Source organism: Bubalus bubalis, chromosome 10, assembly GCF_019923935.1.
Source record: "Bubalus bubalis isolate 160015118507 breed Murrah chromosome 10, NDDB_SH_1, whole genome shotgun sequence".
NCBI classification, from domain to species: Eukaryota; Metazoa; Chordata; class Mammalia; order Artiodactyla; family Bovidae; genus Bubalus; species Bubalus bubalis.
In genome coordinates this window covers 76,456,057-76,469,377 of record NC_059166.1, presented here as the reverse complement: position 1 = coordinate 76,469,377, position 13,321 = coordinate 76,456,057, and the positions used below count along the sequence as shown (strand labels likewise).

At 36.7% G+C, this 13,321-nt stretch overlaps 1 long non-coding RNA gene across 4 annotated transcripts in view; it reads left to right on the top strand.

Moving 5' to 3' along the window:
• The first annotated feature begins 1,254 nt into the window (after nt 1-1,254).
• Nucleotides 1,255-13,321, top strand: part of LOC123327767 — a 37,649-nt gene continuing 25,582 nt past the window's right edge. For 3 of the 4 annotated variants that reach the window (XR_006542471.2, XR_006542470.2, XR_006542469.2), the window contains exons 1-2: nt 1,255-3,958; nt 4,283-4,479. This is a non-coding gene — a long non-coding RNA (uncharacterized LOC123327767). Of the gene's footprint in view, nt 3,959-4,282; nt 4,480-5,088; nt 5,337-13,321 lie in introns of those variants that run through there. The other variant, XR_006542468.2, reaches the window with a different exon arrangement.

Sequence of the window (13,321 nt, the reverse complement as noted above, 5' to 3'; positions counted from 1 at the left end):
AGCAGTGGACACAGGACTGGAAAAGGTGTTTTAATTCCAATCCCAAAGAAAGGCAATGCCAAAGAATGTTCAAACTACTGCACAGTTGCACTCATCTCACACACCAGCAAAGTAATGCTTCAAATTCTTCAAGCCAGGCTTCAATAGTACATGAACCAGGAGCTTTCAGATGTTCAAGCTGGAATTAGAAAAGGCAGAGGAACCAGAGATCAAATTGTCAACATCCATTGGATCACAGGAAAAGCAAGATAATTCCAGAAAAGCATCTACTTATGCTTAATTGACTACTTCAAAGTTTGACTGTGTGGATTATAACAAACTGTGGAAAATTCTTCAAGAGCTGGGAATACCAGACCACCTTACCTGCCTCCTGCGAAATCTGTATGCAGGTCAAGAAGCAATAGTTAGAACCAGATATGGAACAACAGACTGGTTCCAAATTGAGAAAGGAGTATGTCAAGGCTGTATATTGTCACCTTGCTTATTTAACTTATATTCAGAGCACATCATGCAAAATGCTGGACTGGATGAAGCACAAGCTGGAATCAAGTTTGCTGGGAGAAATAGCAATAATCTCAGATATGCAGATTACACCACCCTTACGGCAGAAAGTTAAGAGGAACTAAAGAGCCTCTTGATAAAGGGGAAATAAGATAGTGAAAAAGCTGGCTTAAAACTCAACGTTCATAAAACTAAGATCATGGCATCTGGTCCCATCACTTCATGGCAAATAGATGGGGAAACAATGGAAACAGTGACAGACTTCATTTTCTTGGGCTTCTAAATCACTGCAGATAGTGACTGCAGCCATGAAATTAAAAGACGCTTTTTCCTTGGAAGAAAAGCTATGACCAACGTAGATAGCATATTAAGAAGCAGAGACATTACTTTGCCGACAAGGGTGCATATAGTCAAAGCTATGGTTTTTCCAGTAGTCATGTATGGATGTGAGAATTGGACCATAAAGAAGGCTGAGTGCCAAAGAATTGATGCTTTTGAATTATGGTGTTGTTGAAGACTCTTGAGAGTCTCTTGGACTGCAAGGAGATCCAACCAGTCCATCCTAAAGGAAATCAGTCCTGAATATTCATTGGAAGGACTGATGCTGAAGCTGAAGCTCCAATACTTTCACCACCTGATGCTCAGAGCTGATTCATTAGAAAAGTTCCTGATGCTGGGTAAGATTGAAGGCGGGAGGGGAAGTGGATGACAGAGGATGAGATGGTTGGATGGTATCACCAACTCAATGGACATGAGTTTGAGCAAGCTCTGGGAGATTGTGAAGGACAGGGCTGCCTGGGGTGCTGTGGTTCATGGGGTCACAGAGTCACATATGACTGAGTGACTGAACAACAACAAACTTGGATCTACCTCAGGTAGGAGTTCACTAAATGTTAGTTCTTATAAGCATTCACTTACTATTATAATAATCTCACTTACTACTTATTGTAATATTCATGGAGCTTTTTGTGCTGACGCTGCAACTTCCCAGGTACTCATCTCTTTTCTGCTTCTTGTTTGCTGGTTCCATGTAACTTTTTTTTACCCAGTATTCTCTGTAAGCCTCTGGTGACTGCATGCTAATTTAAAACATAAAAGCTTTTGTCAAATGTGAATTGCAAAACATATATGAATTTTTACCCCTACTCTCAGTATGCACATGCTTTTGAGAAGCGAGCAGAAATTCTGGAGAAATGTGTCCTCTAGTTACCTTTCTTATTCACTCCTCACTGCTTCAGTCTACCATTTGTGATACTGAATAAAATACTTAGTGTTCTATGAGTTTAGGACAGCCTTGAAATTTATATAATTTTCATGATAAAACATTGGGCATCATTATCATGATAATGATTTTACCAGAAACAAATTATTGCTGCAGTCATAGGCTAAGTGTATAAGCTACATTAATTATGTCATTTGATAATTATAAAAACCTTCTGAGTTTGGAATTTCATTACCAGTTTATAGCTAAGGAAACAATGTCTTGAGAGATTAAGTGACATGTCCAAAGTCCCAAAGCATGTAGTAGAATCAAGACTGGGACTCAGATCTGTGACCCCCAAACCTGTAATCTAACCACTGCTCTTTCTGGGTTCCGTCTACCCAGCATTGCTTAGACCACTAGCACCTTGGTTCAGCTACATTAAGTATGGGTATAAATAGTAAATTGATTCATAGTGGGGGGGGACCTCAAAAAGCTGAACTCTTTATGTCTGAAGTATTCAGACAAATCATGGAGTTAATTATATATTCTAAAATTATGCAAATGATCTTTTTAGTTGTGAATTAATCAATGTTAATCACTTGAAAAATAGCTTTTAAGTCCTTTTTTTTTTCTTCTTAGAAATGTGTCAGAGTAGTTGAAATTCTCTTAGTAAGCTTCCTTTTAAAAAATTCCTCTTTTTTTTTTTCCTGGCAGATGAAGACTACTTGAGTTATTTTGGTGTTGAGCAACAGTCTCAGTAGGTGATTAAATTAGAGGCAGGTGTAAAACCCCCAAGAGTTCCTAGGGCTCTGTTTTCTGATCACTGGGGTTATGGATCACGAATACATTTCTGACACTTCCTTTTGTGTAAGGTCAAAAGATACTAATGTAAGCTGCTATTTAGAAAGAAGAGTCAATAAAGGAGTAGAATGAATATTGGTTGAGGAAGATATGGTTCATCGTCTTATTTGAATTCAAAAGCAACACCTTCTCAGCTGTGGATATTTCAAGTGCACCGGTTAAGAAAAATGCAAATAGAGCAAATAAAATGGCAATCCTCTTTTCTTATTGGCAAACAGTAAACCTGGCAGCTCTCTGTTCCTTTTCAAAAGACGTTAATCTAGTGATATTAAGCAAGGTTTTTGAAGGTCCTCTAGTGAATTAAACATTCCAGTTATTTACATTTGTAATTTTCTGAAAACATCAGAACTGCAGGAATTCCATTATAACATGGGAGAAATGCTTGAAGCCCATCATGAAAGGGATATTTGAACTAAGGACCATCTCAAGTTGTTATTTATTTATTTTCAGGTATGGTTAGAGATGTATTTTCAGTCTGTATTTTGTGCCATGGATATATATTTTTCCTCCTAAATAGCATATCAGAGTACTATTTTTAATGTAAAAATTCTTAAGATGTATTGCTCTTAGGCATCTGGGTTTTAGCATGTCTTTTTTTTTTCCTCTCCACTTCCAAATACTGCATTTTTTTTTTTTGTAAAAAAGTCCTTAAATGTAAATCTTTGTTTTGTTTTTGCATTCTGTGATTCTTAATCTCAGAAGTTTTATATGATATGAAAAGCAGATTAATTTTTAATCAGATATGGTTTCATTTCTCCACTGAGAAAAGGATATGTGGTAGCTTACTTAAATCACTTAGTTTCACCTTACTTTCTTAACCTCCTGTAGGGAAAGCAAATTAGCCAAGATGGCGTGATCAGGCTCTCTCACCCCATGTCCTCTCACGCTCGCCCCACATTTTGTAAATGACTTATGTAACAGCTGAGATCATTTATAGCACTGCACGCACAATACAAGCACCACCTGAAAGACTCTTGCAGTTGAGTTGCGTTACGGCTGTGTCCACTGGGTCCACCATGACAGAATACGGCATGTCCGCTGCTGCTGCCTTGCCGTTCAGGAGAGAATAAACACGTTTGCAGTTCCTACAGTTCCTCACGACTTCTTCCTGCTGTGTCTTGTCTAACCTGAGTTCTGCAAACAGTGAGACCCCTCCCAAGTATCTCCATCTCTGAGTTCAAGTAGGCCGACTAGACCTGCCTCCTGCTGAACTTGGCAGAAGCTCTGTCTCAAGCACATTGTGATTTTTGAGATTTCATAGAATATTTTCAAGAAATGCTTGCAAGTAGATCCTGTGGACTGAAAATTTTTAAATATGTATCATTTTGGCTAATGAATATGTGCAGTCAAGTATACATCTTGGTAAAAAGATACTGCCAGTCACAAGGACAGGTATATTGGTTCATGATTTTAGTACTTTTCTATGTGTGAGAAGATACAAGAAATCTGGGTTCATGAATGTTGTTTCCTGAAATATATTTAACTATCTAAGGAGCCTTTTTTGCCTGTTTTCCTAAAGCACAGAGTACCTCATCCTGTTCTTTGTCCTGAATTTCTTTCAGGGTTTCTTTCAGGGTCAGAGGCTGCAGTGGGTAATGACTTAATTGTTGTAGAACCAACCAGATGATAGGAAATATTCTTTGTTTTATAGCGTTTTACAAGGTGTTTTGATTCCTTCTTCCCATTGACTTTAACTTTGCTCCTCTGTTGTGGCAGGTCTCCTCTTCATGGTTTAAATAGTTCCATAACCATTCAAAAGCCCCACTTCTAATAAAGAACACTCCTTGGTAGATAAATAACTCCAGAATTTGTAGTCAGGCTATGCACTGCAGTTGATTTCACCTAGAGACAGCTTGGCAACCAGAAGGATTTTTCAAATGTCTGCAGTCTTCACTCATCCCCAGGGAATTCAAGTGAGTAAACTTTTCTCCTTTTCTTCACAAAATACATAACCATCAAGCATATCATCTTAGAAATGTCAAAGTGTTTTCCAATATTTTGAATAGGCCTTACACATTGTAGATACCCAGTGATAAGGAAATAGTGAACTGGAGACCCATAATGTGGTATGATTTAAATTTTTAATATATATATATTTTTATTTACATCAAAATACATTGCCTGTCAAAAGACCAGTTTCTGGATTGTGTTACTTTTATCATGATAAAAAATGCCATTAGATGTGTCATTGAAAATTAAGTAATGAAATGATTTGACATATTAAAGAAAATCTTAAAACAGTAGTTTTTCTTCTAGCTGTCACAACTCATTTAGATACCAATTGTCTGCAATTGCAAATCTCTGAGTTGAAATGTCAGCGAATGGCTGCCTGTGGTGGGGAAAATGTCTCTAAGTTGAATATGAATATTAATTGCCAAAGCTGTATCAAGAAAGACTTAGGATTTTTTTTTATTAGGATTAAAATTATACACAGACATTGGAGAATTTGGCAGAAATAAAGTCCCAAATCACCAAGAAAATTTTAAATGTGATACTACTCCGAAAATTTATTCCCTTTCCAGGAATTACATCGTGTATGCTCCATGAAGTTTCCCACTAGACTCCTTAAGACATCAGTGTAACAGGAAAAAGGGGGAAATGCTAGAAGAGAAATCTTCAGCTTTTCAAATTGTCCTGCCTTTCTCAGTATGTCAGAAAACTAAGATCAGGGCATCCGGTCCCATCAGTTCATGGCAAAAAATGGGGAAACAGTGGCTGACTTTATTTTTTTGGGCTCCAAAATCACTGCAGATGGTGATTGCAGGCATGAAATTAAAAGATGCTTACTCCTTGGAAGGAAAGTTATGAGCAACCTAGATAGCATATTCAAAAGCAGAGACATTACTTTGTCAACAAAGGTCCATCTAGTCAAGGCTATGGTTTTTCCAGTGGTCATGTATGCATGTGAGAGTTGAACTATAAAGAAAGCTGAGCACCAAAGAGTTGATGCTTTTGAACTGTGGTGTTGGGGAAGACTCTTGAGAGTCCCTTGGACTGCAAGGAGATCCAACCAGTCCATCCTAAAGGAGATCAGTCCTGGGTGTTCATTGGAAGGACTGATGCTAAAGCTGAAACTCCAATACTTTGGCCATCTGATGCGAAGAGCTGACTCATTTGAAAAGACCCTGATGCTGAGAAAGATTGAGGGCAGGAGGAGAAGGGGACAACAGAGGATGAGATGGTTGGATGGCATCACCAACTCAATAGACATGAGTTTGGGTAAACTCTGGGAGTTGGTGATGGACAGGGAAGCCTGGCGTGCTGTGGTTCATGGGGTCGAAAGTTGATGGACACAATGAGCAACTGAACTGAACTGTCATTATGTCACGATCTTATTACATCAGACTCATGCATTACGTGTTTCAAATAGCATTTGGGGGTGTAGTTTTGTAGAAGAAAACTACTGTATTGTTTTGAGAACATGGTCTTGATATATTTTGACAAGCTCTTTTGTAATTGTTGATATTATGGGCTACTGAGATACTCAAAAGATAGGCCTTGAGACAGAGATATTTGAATCTCTTATAATAAAAAAGCACTACAGCTCTGTGAGTTAAATAAAGATATGGAAATGTACTATACATATGTGCAAAAAAGGATAAATGTTCCTTCATAAACTTTTTAAAAATAATAAAGAAAATATGAGATTATAGAAATGGAGCCTGAACTAGTTTTAAAAGTTTACATATTTTATGACATAAAGTAATTGAATACCCAAATGGACATGGTTTGCTTTTATTTCAAGCATAGGAAAGCATTTTGAGATAATCATACTAATTTTTTATTTGGAAATGAATGATTAATGTGTGTAAACCACATAATGTTGTATTTTCCCAGTATTCATTTAAATCTTTTGTCAGATGATTACAATTCCAAGCCTGCTGTTGAGGGCGTTATTTCACATTGGAAAAAATTTTCTCTTTTCAGAAACAAACATTTCACATTTACATGGGAAATATAATATTCTTTAGTGCTAATATTTCCTCCTCCCTATGTTATCCTAACTCTAGAAAGCAGTGAATTTTATTAGGTACCAATAGTTCAAGAAAAAAGAAAACTGTCTTTGCTCCTTTGTCTCTCTTTTTCTGTGTATTACCCAGGGTTCTAACACTAGACCTACGTGCCAAAACATAAGACCCTTAGAAAGCATTTCCTAAATCTTTTCTTCCTTAACACAGGATGATTAGAGATTAAAATCTAGTGAAAAGCTGGTTGGGATATGGTTGAACTGGGTTGAAATTTGGCTCCCCCTATAGGTATCAGATTCTAATCCCTGGAACCTGTGACTGTTTGCTTCTATGGTAACAGGCTTTTGCCAGCATGATTAAATTAAGGATTTTGAGATAAGTAATTATGGGTTATCCAGGTGGGCCCTAAATGCAATCACGTTTCATAAAAGGAGATTGACACATACATGGAAGGAAAAGGTGACATGAAAACGGAGGCAGTGAATGGAGTGATGCAACTCTAAGTGAAAGAATGTGGGCTTCCACCAGTAGCTGGAAGAGCCTCCCGAAGAGGCCTGCCCTGCCAACATTTGTTTTAATCTAGTGGAACTGGTTGGAGAAGGCAATGGCACCCTACTCCAGTACTCTTGCCTGGAAAATCCCATGGACAGAGGAGCCTGGTAGGCTGCAGTCCATGGGGTCGCTAAGAGTTGGACTCGACTGAGCGACTTCATTTTCACTTTTCACTTTCATGCATTGGAGAAGGAAATGGCAACCCACTCCAGTGTTTTTGCCTGGAGAATCCTAGGGACGGGGGAGCCTGTTGGGCTGCTGTCTATGGGGTCGCACAGAGTCGGACACGACTGCCGCAACTTAGCAGCAGCGGCAGCAGCATCAGTGGAACTGGTCTGGGACTTGTATCCTCCAGGAGGGCAAAAGAAGAAATTTCTGTTGTTTCAAGTCATCAAATTTGTGGCAATTTGTTACTGCAGTCTCAGGAAGCTTAATATACTTGTCTATCAAAATATGGTGTAATAAATATATCATGATCTCATATTTTACTAATCAAATTTATAAAAGCAATCTGTTATTTAGAATTTTTTTGAAACTCTCTTTGCCAGTGTAAAATGGAGCAGGACCCTGTGGTCTGTTACCGCCCCTCCCCACCCCATGTCTTCAGCCTACCCTTTGTCTGAGAATAAGTTCAATCAGAGAAATAAGAAAAATGCAAAAACAAAGAAAACCAAAAGAAAACATTCAGTGGAAGCCAAATAATAATGATGTACTCATTTAGCATAGTCAAAGACCTTTAGTTCCTTCACAAGGGCTATAGATAAAATTCTAAGCCATATCCTATGAGCTGTCTTATAGATACTGAAACATCACGTGGAGAAGTTAACTACATGGTAACCAGACTGCAGCTGTGACATAAGCTGCAACAATTCCGAGAATTGGCCTCGAAGAAATGGAAACAAGCCGACCTTGGAACTGAAGGTTAACTGTACATAAAACAATCAAGATGAAGCTGGTCAGCCTGCCAATGACCAATTTGAAGCTGACTGTCAGAGCTGACTGTGCTGTTTCTGCATGTTGCCTCCTGTTTCAGCCTATAAAAGCTCTTGCCCCACTGGTTGTCAGTGGTGGGGGCATCAGCCTTTGGATAGACATCCATTCTCCCCGCCAGTTGCCAGCATCTGAAATAAAAGAAACTTTCCTTTTCAGCAAGGTGGCCTGTTTCTTGGTTTTTGAGCAGCAAGCAGCCAGACCCCACCTTTCAGTAACAAGTAGATAGAGAAATGAACAAGAAAATAGAATATCACATGATTAAAATGTACCAAAATGTGATTCCTTTAGAATATTACATTAGCAGTATAGAAATAGCCATCTCAAAATAAAGTCAGGATACTACTATAAAATTATATAAACATCATATCAGCAGACCAATTATTTAAATTGTAAATAATAAATTCTTAGATTACTTAGGAAAATGTTTATCCTTTTATAGCATAAAATATATATATATATATATTCTAGGTTGTAATTTTAGACATAATCTTCAAAAAATAGTATAGTTTATCTCTTTCAATATATATTCTCAAAAATTATCAGAAATCAGGTTTCCAAATAATTTTAAAATGTAACTTTATAGTTTCTTTAAAAGAGATTTGGCAGAAAGATAAAACTTTTATTTATAAATGTACAAAATTTAAAAACATTTATAGAGAATATATCACTTTTTGAAAGATGGGAAAGATGTTACACAAAATAATATTTGTGAGGTAAGGTGGTAATATGGAAAAGGAAATGGCAACCCACTCCAGTGTTCTTGCCTGGAGAATCCCAGGGACAGGGGAGCCTGGTGGGCTGCCGTCTGTGGGGTCACACAGAGTCGGACACGACTGAAGCGACTTAGCAGCAGCAGCAGCAAGGTGGTAATAATGATTAAACAATTTAAAGAAAAGTTATCAATTAGAGTAAAATTGTGAAGCTGAGTAAATCAGTTCAGTTCAATTGCTCAGTTGTATCCTATTCTTTGCAACCCCATGGACTGCAGCACGCCAGGCAGCCCTGTCCATCACGAACTCCCAGAGCTTGCTTAAACACATATCCACTGAGTTGGGGATACCATCCAACTATCTCATCCTCGGTCATCCCCTTCTCCTCCTGCCTTCAGTCTTTCCCAGCATCAGGGTCTTTTTCAGTGAGTCAGTTCTTTGCATCAGGTGGGCAAAATATTGGAGTTTCAGCTTCAGCATCAGTCCTTCCAATGAATATTCAGGACTGATTTCCTTGAGGATGGACTGGTTGGATCTCCTTGCAGTCCAAGGGACTCTCAAGATTCTTCTCCAACACCACAGTTCAAAAGCATCAATTCTTCAATGCTCAGCTTGCTTTATGGTCCAACTTTCACATCCATACATGACTACTGGAAAAACCATAGCTTTGACTAGACGGACCTTTGTTGGCAAAGTAATGTCTCTGCTTTTTAATGTACTGTCTAGGTTGGTCATAGCTTTCTTCCAAGGAGCAAGCATCTTTTAATTTCATGGCTTCAATCATTATCTGCAGTGATTTCGGAGCCCAAGAAAATGAAGTCTGTCACTGTTTCCATTGTTTCCCCATCTATTTGCTATGAAGTGATGGGACCAGATGTTTTAGTTTTCTGAATCTTGAGCTTTAAGCCAGCATTTTCACTCTCCTCTTTCACTTTCATTAAGGGGCTCTTTAGTTCCTCCTCGCTTTCTGCTATAAGGGTGGTGTCATCTGCATATCTGGGGTTATTGATATTTCTCCCGGCAGTCTTGATTCCAGCTTGTGCTTCATCCACCCCAGCATTTTGCATGATGTGCTCTAAATATAAGTTAAATAAGCAAGGTGACAATATACAGCCTTGACGGACTCCTTTCCCAACTTGGAACCAGTCAGTTGTGTTTCCACGTCCAGTTCTAACTGTTGCTTCTTGACCTGTGTACAGGTTTCTCAGGAGGTCGGTATGGTGGTCTGGTATTCCCAGCTCTTGAAGAATTTTCCATAGTTTGTTGTGATCTACACAGTCAAAGGCTTTGGTGTAATCAATAAAAAAGAAGTAGATGTTTTTCTGGAATTATCTTGCTTTTCGGATGATCCAGTGGATGTTGGCAATTTGATCTTTGGTTCATTTGCCTTTTCTAAATCCAGCTTCAACATATGGAAATTCACGGTTCACATACTATTGAATCCTGGCTTGGAGAATTTTGAGCTGAATAAATAACAATAGCATAAAATTCTACTCAACTTTTACCAAACCTAACCTTCCATAGTCTTAAGAATTTTGGATATAAATGTTTGTTTTGCTTTGACTCAGACCATGTTTTAATATGGTCTGATTATGAAATGAATGGGATGATAAAAGAAACACAAAAATTCAGTGTCATATCAGGATATTTACTGCATTCACAAACATAGAGACTTCAACGTAAAGTACTACTAAATAGGGTTAATTGGTTTATTATAAGAATAATTATGCTAGAACAAAGTATTTTGCTGGGAGTTCTCAGATGATATCCTAAATGAAAAAAAAAGTTAAGAAATCAATAATAGTTAAAACACCATAAATATATAACTTGAGGAAAAAATAAACAGTTAAAAATGAAAGGAATAATCACCATAATTATCCTTCAAGAAAATATGAACTCAAACAACATCTCTTCTAATTTATCCTAGCATGTTAGCTATGATTTTTGCCTTTTAATTGCAAAGACTCAGTGACAGCAAGTGTATCATGAGATAAGCTCTCTTATACTCTACTTATGGGAATATCATTTAGAACAACATATTTGGAAAGTTATTTGGCAATAGTTCTTAAGAGTAATAAAATATTTATATCCTTTGACCCAATAATTTTACTTCTAGAAATCTCTCCTGAGAGAATAATTTAAAATGCAGATGCTTTTTGCTCAAAGACATTCATCACTGCAATCATCACAAGCAAAATTTGGATTATTTGAACTTTGGAAATACCTTCATGTGTTCCAAAACAGAGAGATATAGTTAGGTATGGTGTAATACATTTTTCTTTTCTTTTTTTTTGGTAGTTACTGGGTGTGATATACAAATTAAAATTTGTGTTTGGCAGAACAAAATGAATAACTGTGGTAAAGATATGGATATTACTAAAAGAAAAATCAATCTATTAATATTAGAAAGAGTCCATAAATGTACCATAGGGATTAGCTAAGAGAATAAGTCACTAAACATATGTGGTTGGTTAAATAAAGGCCACGTCCCTAGTAGGTCCGCTTCCTAATTCCCAAAATCTGTGAAAGTTACCTTTATGGCAAAATGTGCCTTGCAGATGTGATTAAGGATCTTGAGTTGGGGGATTATCTTTGATTATGCAGTAGGACCAATCTAATCACAAAGGTTCTTATAAGAGGGATGGGAAAGGAGTCAATCAGTTAAGAAGATATGGGATAACAGAAACAATGATTAGAAAGATGTGCTTTGGAGATGAAATACAGTCCAAGAATACAGGAAGCCACTAAAAACTGAAAAAGGCAAGGAAACAAATTCTTTCCAAATTTCTGGAAGGAATCAGACCTATTGTCTTCTTTAACCTCTGAGAACTGATTTTGGAATTCTGTTCCCCATAACTGTAGAAAAACATTTTTTGTTGTTTTAAGCCTCCAAGTTTATGGTAATTTTTTATAGTAATAATAGGAAACCAATGCAACATATACAAAGCGTGTCAGTGAAGTCTTGAATGTAAAGATTTCTACTTTTCTGATCAACGCTTCTCTCACACAGGAATATCCTGGGATTACTGAGTGTGTGTAAAATTAATTTTTGTGCAGGAATTCATTGGAGGTGATAATCAGTGCTCTGTTTATAAAATATGTATAGTAAAGTCTTAGGAAGTCAGAAAGCAGTAGGAAGGGTGAGAGATAGTTTGTATAGAAGCCCTTGGGAACCTCTGAGAATGTCAGTAAACTGAATCTGGTAGCATAAAGTACTCTTTTAGGCTCTCTGGATTAGATATTGACTAAATAACTACTTAAAATGTATAGTTATCTTCATTACTTCCATATACGCTCAAACAGCCTAGAAAGTACCTAGATATTAAACAATTCATAAATTGTTCTATTTACAAATCTATGGAATATATGATTATAAATTAATTATATAAATATTTTATTAAATCATTGTTAATATTAAATGAAAATACAAGAGATAACATTATATGTCTAAATGGTCTTAACTAAATTATAAATATGTATACATGAAGAACTAAATGGAAAATGTAACAATAATTCTTTCTGACAATTGAGATTATCAGCGACCTACTTTGCTTCCTAATTACATACTATTTTTCAAATTATTCAAAATTAATATGAGTTTGAGAGTCAGAAGTTATTAGTCAAGCTTTTAACTAAAAATTTATATTTGTGCTGTAAATTTCTATAAATGTACTTACTTTACATTTAATATTTATTTTGAGACTGACGATAATTACAGAATTTATTTTATTAAACAGTTTCCACGAAATCAACTTTATAGCCACAAACAATGGATATTCTACTAGTCCGTGTTAAAAAAGTTGAAATCTCAGGCATCTGAAAAGAAAGCATTAAATGGTGTCCAAAAGGGCAGTGGCTAAAAGACAAAGAAAGGAAAAAGCCTGTGAAAATGGAACAAAAGAAAATCTGAGGACTGGAGTGAGAACCTCAGGTGAAACAAAGAGCCCTCCTGACTAGCCCAGTTTACATAGGGCAGGCTCAGGGAGAGGAGAAAAAACAGACAAAAAGAGGAGCCAAGATTGAGTCCTCTTCTTTTTTGGGTTCAGCCTGCCTTCATGCCTTGAGGATCCTTTGCTTAATAAAACTGAGCTGTAACCTGCTGGTCCACCATTTCAAGTCTTTGCTGTGGGGAGAAAGAACTGAGGAAATGACACACTCCCCCAACAAAAGTATACAACAACATTTGAATCATTAAAATATACTAAATTTCTGTGTGCCAGATGGGAGAGTCTTAAGTATTTCATACAGTCACTTTTTTAATCTTTAGTACAATCCTATGATTATCATTACCCTCATTTAGTGAATGAGGAGATCGGGAAGAGAGATTAAGTAATTTATTGAAAGTTTAGAAACCACATTAATGGTAGAGTCAGAATTCAAAGTCTGGCAGTGTGAGTCTAGAGAAGCATTTTAACTGTCCTTGCTTCTTAACTCTAAAATCTTTGCAAGTACAATTTTAGAGTAAAAATTAGAAAACTAATTTTTTTAATTATGAAATTTTAAGGTGTGTATTAGTTTTTGGTGTTTTTCTT